We start from the raw sequence: 8,403 nt of genomic DNA, 5'->3' as shown, positions 1-8,403 counted from the left end.
AAAGTAACAATGCACTTTTGAAAAGGGAGATACAGCCAGTAATTTTGGTGAGAAGAAAGATGGATAACATTTGTTATCCTTACCTCCCAAAAGGTGATCAGAAATTAAACTGCGTAAGTGATCTGAATGAACCACAGGCACAGGTCATGAACAAGATAAAGCCTTTGGAAATTATTAAGTATTTTGATATTTAGCTAGAAAAACAACAAAATTATAATTATTTTAGAACTATATAAGACATACAGGGTTCTTTCAGAATCCTTACGTGCTTTGGCAGCAATTAAGAAAATAATATCACGTTATCAATGCTATGTTTTTTATAACATGATTTATATAATGCTATGTGTAGTTATTTAGTTTCTCTATGTCTTCATACTCCAAGATAGTGTATCTAACTTCAAATATACACAGACAATGCAGTAAGTTGCAATTTTCTCATTAATCAGGTTCTTTTAGAAAAATTTCCTTTTATTCTGAAGAGGGTTAGGTTTTCAAAACGTTCTAGTGACTTATATTCAGGGTAGAACTTGGGTTCTGCCTGAGGAAACTAAAGGCTGAATCTATGCTTGGTGGTCAGTATACCCCCTTCAGAATGTGGAGAAGGTTTTTTTTTTTGCACTGTTACATGCATTGTTTGTCTGCTTATGAAATTCTTACCAAGATCAGTTCCAGATGCAAGTTTGTTTTTCAGTTCTTTGCCTCACCAGTCAGCACTCTGTACGCATTTTTCTGCCTTCTTTGCATGAGATTTTAAACATTCACAAATGATTATATGAACAATTCAGTTTGGCCTTTTGGAATTGGAGTAGGTAGCTACCATCCTCTATTTAGTATTTTTAAGTGATTTGGTTTTGTTCACAAGTAAGTGCCAGTGTAGGCTCAAAACTGAATGTTTGGGGCAGCAATATTTCAGATGGAATTCCTTTAAAAATGTGAATGAAAGGCTTGAAGAACAGATGCAGAAAATTGCACACTAGTGCTCTTGTATACTGCGTTAATGAGGAAGAGGAGATATGGAAATAAAAGTGGTGTTTTATTGTGTCAAGGTGCTAAGTAAAATTTGTGAATTTTGAAAGGGAAGTATTTTCTTTAATGTTTCTGCTTTGAGCTTCCTTATAAATGGAATGCTTTAACTTTACTTGGTTCAAGTAAATGTGCTTGTGGCAAAGGATAAGTCACACTGGACCAAACAAAAGTAACTTGAAGCATTTGAAGTGGGAATAACAGCTAAAAGGAATATAGCTATGATTTACACAACATTTGGAATTGTAATTTCCCATTTATATTGTTTCATTTTGTTTTTTCTTATATTTGTTACTAAACCTCTCCTTGGAATCTCATATTTAATGAAAACTTAATTCAATTTAGGGCGTTATTTACCCTGAAACTGGAGTTTATTTAAACTCAGTCTCTTAATTAGTTCATTAGGAGAACTAAATGTTCAGAAGTGATATAATGAAGTCTGCTTTTTATATGGAGCTATGAGAGGCAGAGAGAGAAATGTTCTTCCTCATCTCCACGTGAAAAGTACCATCAAAGAACAAAAAGGCAGTCAAAAGATACTCTTACTTTCTAAAGAGAAAAAAACGTTTCTTAAATATTGGTGCTAGACAGTTTAAGTAAAAAACCATACATAAAAATACTTAAGGCATTTTTGGTCTGTAGTTCATGAAGTATTTGCAGGAGAGATTTTTATTATCTGTGTTTTCATGATGCAAACACAAACATGGGGAAGAGAAGTCTTTTGTTTGAGGTCATCCTCCAGGTCAGTAGCAGAGCTACATGTTGGATCAAGTCTACTGAATCTTACTCCAACAACTGACCAAAGCACGTAACATCTGTGGCAGTAATGATCTTGGTTTATAGATTGTCCCTAGGCTGCATGTTGCCAGTGCATCATGTTATTTCTCCACTTATCTAGCTAGCCACTAATGTGCTAGGATGGATATAGTGGATTTTTGGTTGTTCAGTACCCAGATTATAATCCCTTCACTCATGTGGAAAAATAGACTGTAAAACAGTTGGAAGGGCCAGCAGGTCGGATTAGGACTGTGGGCTGAAATTTAAACCACTGTGAGCTAATCATTAGGTTAACTGCTTTTATTTAGTAAGATGTGGTATAGTTGCTAAATTTGTATTCATTAAAATAAAATCTATATTAAAAATTATAGACTAGCTGAGACTGGAAAATTAAATTTTGAATTTATCATTGGGCATTTTATTCCAGATACTGAGAGTATCTGAAAAGATTGCTGTTGTGTTGTTATACGTGATCATGCTTTACAAATAAAAAAACCTCATTTTCAGAGCATGAGTAATGGGATCCACTTGTCTTGCAAGTAACACATAGACCAATAAAGGTTAGATGCTGTCCTCTATAAAATGAATCCAGCAAAGCTGATTTTTGTTTAAATGGAAAATAAATGTCAGACATCCTGTAGTCAGCCTAGTATTTTGCAATTGCCAATACTTATGTCAGTGTTCTGTAGTAAGTACCTTTGTGAAAGAGAAGGAGGTTTGGCTTGTAAAGAAGTGTTTTTTGGTGCCACATTTTCTGAGGAGATTAGCCGAGAAAGACCGGAGTTATTTATAAATGGAAATTGCAGGGTTAAATTACTGGAAAGTTTTGGAGCACATAACAGGGTTTCTAGTTTAAGTACTTTACTTGACCTGGAAGGTCAAGCTTCGATGAGTCAATGCATGTGTGCTTTGTGTAGCAATTGGTGTTCAGCCTTTTGCTACTGAAACAGGCCTGACAGAAAAAATACATGTTTTTTGATAGAAAATAGTCAAATTCCTTAAGATTTAAATATGCCTCACTATTTATCTTTCCAGCACAAGTGTTGCTTTGTGGTTTTATTGAATAAGGTATTACAGGATTTAGCTGGAAGTTTGATGAAGTTCACAAGTACACCAGCATTAACATGGTTAATTTAACCATATAGATATAAGTTAATTTATTGAATTTAATATTAATTAAAGACTCTGCTTTTCTGGATTATGGCTATAAGTTATTTATCTTACGTGTATGTTTTCTAGCCTGAATATTTTTATTCTAGTGTTTGTATGCACTGCTGGACTACGCTTAACCATGAGATGCCTCATACCTCAGTAGAGTGTTTAGTAAAATGGGGGACAGAAGGTGAAGAGAAACCTTCCATGTATAAAGAATTGTAAATATGGTTTGTATTTTCTGAGTATGACATTTTAGGAGAAATACAAGACAGTTTTTGTGGCGTTTATCAGACTTTGCATGTGTTCAAACATGACTAGTAGTGAACTGAGAGTGTCTGATACCCATTTCCCCGGTTGCTTAGGCATACGTGGAGAAAATTCAGAGAAAAAACTGCTAAAAAAGGAAACTCAAAGCTGTGAAACCTGTACTTTGTCTCTCTGTAATACTTTCCATGTAGGTAGGCTTTACTCTTCCATATTGCATATGAAGGACTTCAATATGAACAGATTTGCTATGCTAGGAATTGTACAAATTAGTAAGAAATCCAGAGTCTAAAATGGGTAAGATATAATAGATTTGTTGTGTGCATATTTTGTAGGAACTGAATGGTGTGGTAAAGTTGAAAGAATCTTCTAAGCAGGTTACCTAGTTGATATGTTGTCTTCAGTGAGACATTTTTCTTCCTTATTACTTTGGTTTCATTTTGATAAAGTTTGTTATCATCCTTGCGTGCAAAACCACTGTAAATTTAAGCAGTATGAGAAACAAAAGTTCTGAAGTGGAATTCTACTCATAAGTCAGTCATAAACAAAACTGTATCTTAGGTTTTTGGTGAAGTTTTTTGGGAAGTTACCAGGTGTTTCTGTCACACCAAATTTTGGGGGTAGGGCCAAAATTTCTAGGAAGTCAAGTGTCTGTATGTGGTACTCATTGCATGCATCTCGTTAGCCACTTTTTATCAATCCTTATAGCATTGTATCAAAATACCTATAATGAGTAATTGCCAGGCTATTACTTCAAAAGCTTATTCTTCATGTGATCAAATGTGGAAGGCCCTTGCAAAAGCAAAAGAGAAGCAGTTTGACTCTTGCACAATTTGATTTCTCCTTCTGTAGGAGGGACACTGTACAGTATTGAGGTTTTGAGAAATAGCTATTTCTTTCTGTGGCTTCTTAGGGCAGGAAACTGTTAGGAGTCAGCTGTCTCTGTGTTTGGAAAGACATTGGACAGTCTGTTTATAGCAGAAGGTAATAATGAAGTGCATGTGGAAATACATGTGGAGATGATGGAGTCCATAAATAACCACTTCTTGTTGGCAGAACCATGTAAATTGCAGTGAAAGTGTCTAGAAGGTCTGTGGCCCTCTTATGCTGAGTTGGTGAGTTTTGGGTATGAAGCAAATTCCAGACTAGAAGAATATGAATCTTAACTGTAGCCCTTTTAAGCAGGCAAGAGAGAGATGGCCAGAAATCTCAACCTATTCAATATGCAGTGGAAAAATTCACCATAGATTTGTTTGATTAAAGATTGAGAGACAGAAGTATGAGTGTTCTGTGTTTTTGGAAAATAAGTCATTGGACAGTATCATTCTTTGAAATTAAAAATTTGGTTGGCTTTACCAACTAAAATTACATGTTTCTACTTATGTCTTTGACTTCTAGTGTTTGGTGCTTTAATTTTAAAAGTGAACAATGTACATCCAGTTTATCAGTGCATGTTAAGGGGATTGAGTTGTAGATGACACGAAAGAACTGTAATGGTTAACCCTTATGAAGACATGGCACTCCTAAGGAATTTCATTAATAACTTGTTAAATTGTGTATGTTCAAACAAGATTAATTTCACAGATAAATTTTACATGGATAGATATGCAGAGTAGGGAATGCTACAGAAGGACCTGTGGCCTTGGGCTGTGTACTCCCAGAGCATGCTGTGATGGTGAAATGGGTGAGATTCTGTAAGATTCTTGTCTGATGCTGTGTCAAAAAGGCTGTTACAGTGGCCTGAAATGGCTTTGAAAATGGGGGTAGTGAAATCATATTTCATGTCTGTGTACAGCTTTGTTGATACTAATAAATTTTTTAATGTTGCATATGCTTCTGATGTCTACATTTGAAGAAACATGCTGAAAAAATAATGGGCAAAGAAAATGAGGTTTAAAGAACTGAAGTAAAACAGCTGTTAAAATAGGAATTAAAGATGACATAAGTGTTTTTTAAAATTGGTGAGGAGAAAGTATGAACTGCTAAAGCACTCTTTAATTTGGTGAAGAAAAGCAGAAAGAGCTGGAAGTCAGACATTCACCTTGGAAATAAGGGAAATGTTTTGACAGAGTGATTAACTAGTGGAACAGACTACCAGAGAAGGTGATGATTTTCCACATCTTGAAGGCTTTCGAATAAAGAAGAGATCCTTTTCTGTAAGTTAGGCTTTAGCCAAATGGTAGTTTGCTGTGAGGGACTTGAGGAACTCTGAGCTTATACAGCTCTTTGGCGTGAAGTTCACATGTGCAGCAGGGACTGTTAACATTGAAAGGTCTCCAAGGCCAAACTCATGAGGCATGTGTCCAGAGTGCTGTGTGCCTAGGGATGAAAAGGCTTGAAGGGCTCCAAGTGTTGGTAAGTGTGTTTTCTTTCTTAAACTCAATGCAGGCTAATTATGGAGAACTGAATAGCATGGGACACTAGAACTCAGAATAGAGTATTCCCAATGTTACTGTGAATTTATTAACTTAATTTTCATTTCCTTGTATTAATACATGCCAAAGACTAAAGTGGAAATGAATCCTGCTGCAGGCTGCTTCCTCCTATGTAGCTGTGGTCGTAGAGGACAGAAGTGCTAAACAACCAGCAGCTGCCCTGCTTGGTAGTTTTTTCCACTTCTTAAAATTGCAAGTGCATGCTGATGGTCCTTCACCCAAATGCTCTGCAAAGTCACTGTCTGACACTGACAGAATGACTGACAGTGTCAGTGTTTCCATCTCATTTTGTTGGTTGCATTTCAAGTCTTTAAAGACTATGAAGTCTTTTAAAGGCTTAAAATTACTTTAAACCTCAGAGTCTTGTGCCTTGTTGGCTAGTTTTCCTGACTGGTAAGGATTTGCTAGTAGTTCTGTGGGACTGCAAGGAGACAAGCAAGTGTGTGTTAGTGGTACACATGAAGGACTTTATTACAGAGGGTAAATAAATAGAAAAACATGGGAAAAGTGTTTTCAAGCATGTGTGCAAGATGTCTCTTTGGAATTTTAGGAGCATTTACTAGCATCTCTTGCCAGTTTAAATGAGGAGTAATAATTGTGCTTCTGATTGCTGATAATATGTCTTAATGTTGTTACCTGTTTTGATGGGGACAGCTTGGGTTGCCTTGCAGGAAAGGTTTTTCTCTAGAACAAAAAAACCCTAAAAGCATTACAAATGTTTACATTTGCTAAATTATTTCTTCTCTTAATAGAGAGTAACCACTTTCAGATTTTAACTTTTTGAAAAGTCACTTCATATAGGATGAAGCAAAAATACATACATCTGTTTTCCATTTGATTTTAGTTTAACTTTTTCTTTTTAGCAGAAATCCTGCATCAGCATTAATCTCTTAACAGCACTAAACAATCAAATGTGAAGACAGAGTGCCAGACAACTCAGGAGTAGTGGGGATGTATAAAATACCCTTTCCTCAACATCTTACAGTTTCTTTTGTTGTTTCTTATTTCAGTAGAACTGGATACCTCACTTCTAAAGCATGTCATGTTCTTATTTAGGCAAGAGAACTGTGTCATAAGTTCTTCCTCTGTTACATATAACACAGAAATGTCTTTTCTGCTTCTATAAATTTGATATAATGCTCAGGTTCCACTCTCACAGTGGTTCCATGAGGAAGCTTCTGCAAACCAAGAAGCTTTTACTGCTCTTGTGTAATCTCCACATCCTCATCTGCTGAGACTTTCCTCATGGTGGGGAGAAATGTGATTTCAGAAGAGGGTTCCTGGTGAGCTGTTGATATTTATGCTGGTCTTAAAAGAGAGAGAGCACTTTTCAGTGTTTATCTGAACAGTCCAACTATTTACAGAGCACGTTGTGTACGTTGTGCATTAAATGTCACTAAAGTTTCCTTAAGTGGACAGGCCTTAGAAAGGATGTCCAAATGTCAAAATAAATGCTATCAAAATAAATGTTATTTACAGGATTTTATAAACTATTTCATAGCTTCTGAAAAGATCTGTCATTCTGTTTACTTGGCTATTCATTTTTTTTGAGAAAGTGTATTGCTGTATGATAAAAAACAGAAGAAAAAAAATTCCAGGCGTCAAATGAAATATTGGAAGGCTACTATCTGAAGTGATCATAATAAATGTCCAGGAGGTTGTTATGTTCAAGAAGTACTTTTATTAAATTTTTTGCTCTTACCACAGCTTAAACAGTGCTTAAGATGTAGGCATGCATTTTGAGCTCAAGCTTCAGATTGTCATTTGAAACACAGTAATCAGAATGTTACATTATTAAATTCAGTATCTCTTACCAGTTGTTTGCTCCTCAATGTTAGCATCTAAATATAACATGAAATATTTCTTATTACTGTTCATGGTTTTGATGACTGTAAAAGTTTCTTGGCCAGCAGATAGCAGTTTATCAGTGAATTACAGGAACATCTTTCATATATTTCATAGCTTTCATTCTCTGTAATAGAAAATTATTTTTTAATTAGGCTGAAGCTAATGATTTCTTTTTCACTGAAAACATTCTCTGAACCATTTTTGTTGGTGTTTGGAAATGATATTTAGCAAAATTCATTTTGACAATGAAAAATTTCTTACTGTAAACTATTAGGAGTTGACAACCCTGAGAAATTGGTTCCATGATCAGAATAGTAGATCTGAATTTTCAGCTGTAGTTGTTTCTTATTGATTAAATTTTTTAAAAAGATACTGTGTTAGACTTGGTAGTCACTGTGAAACCCTTTCAGAAATTTGGGTCATTGTCCCTTGTATAAATACTTAGATTCTTGAACTTGGATTTGTCTATGTGTTATCTATTTCTCACTCTTCACCAACCTCTGAAATCTTCATCTGTATTTCTGTAAGTTATTTCTTTAACTGTAGCACAATTAAAGGTATATAAGCAAGTTTCTCTGAATTAAGAAGAAAAAATTATTTGTTATAGTAGGGAGAGGGAACAGAAAATAGATATTGAGAAGCTGCACCTGCTGGGTTCTCATATGTTGGGGTTGACTGTAGGTGATAGCTATGATATTATTCTGTCAGTCTCAATAACCAAAAATAATTTGGTAAAAGGCTCATATAACATTTAACCTGCTTCTTGTGTAATTGGTGTCTTTCCATAGAACTACAGAACTGTGAATTCATATGGTAGTTCAAATTTATAACTAAGCATTTTAATTGTAGTTGTTTTCCTTTCTTTCTAGAATATTTTCTTTCTTGGACATAGTTACTTTGT

The sequence above is a fragment of the Cinclus cinclus genome, chromosome 1, assembly GCF_963662255.1.
Source record: "Cinclus cinclus chromosome 1, bCinCin1.1, whole genome shotgun sequence".
Lineage (NCBI taxonomy): Eukaryota > Metazoa > Chordata > Aves > Passeriformes > Cinclidae > Cinclus > Cinclus cinclus.
Note: the sequence above shows the minus strand (reverse complement) of the source record.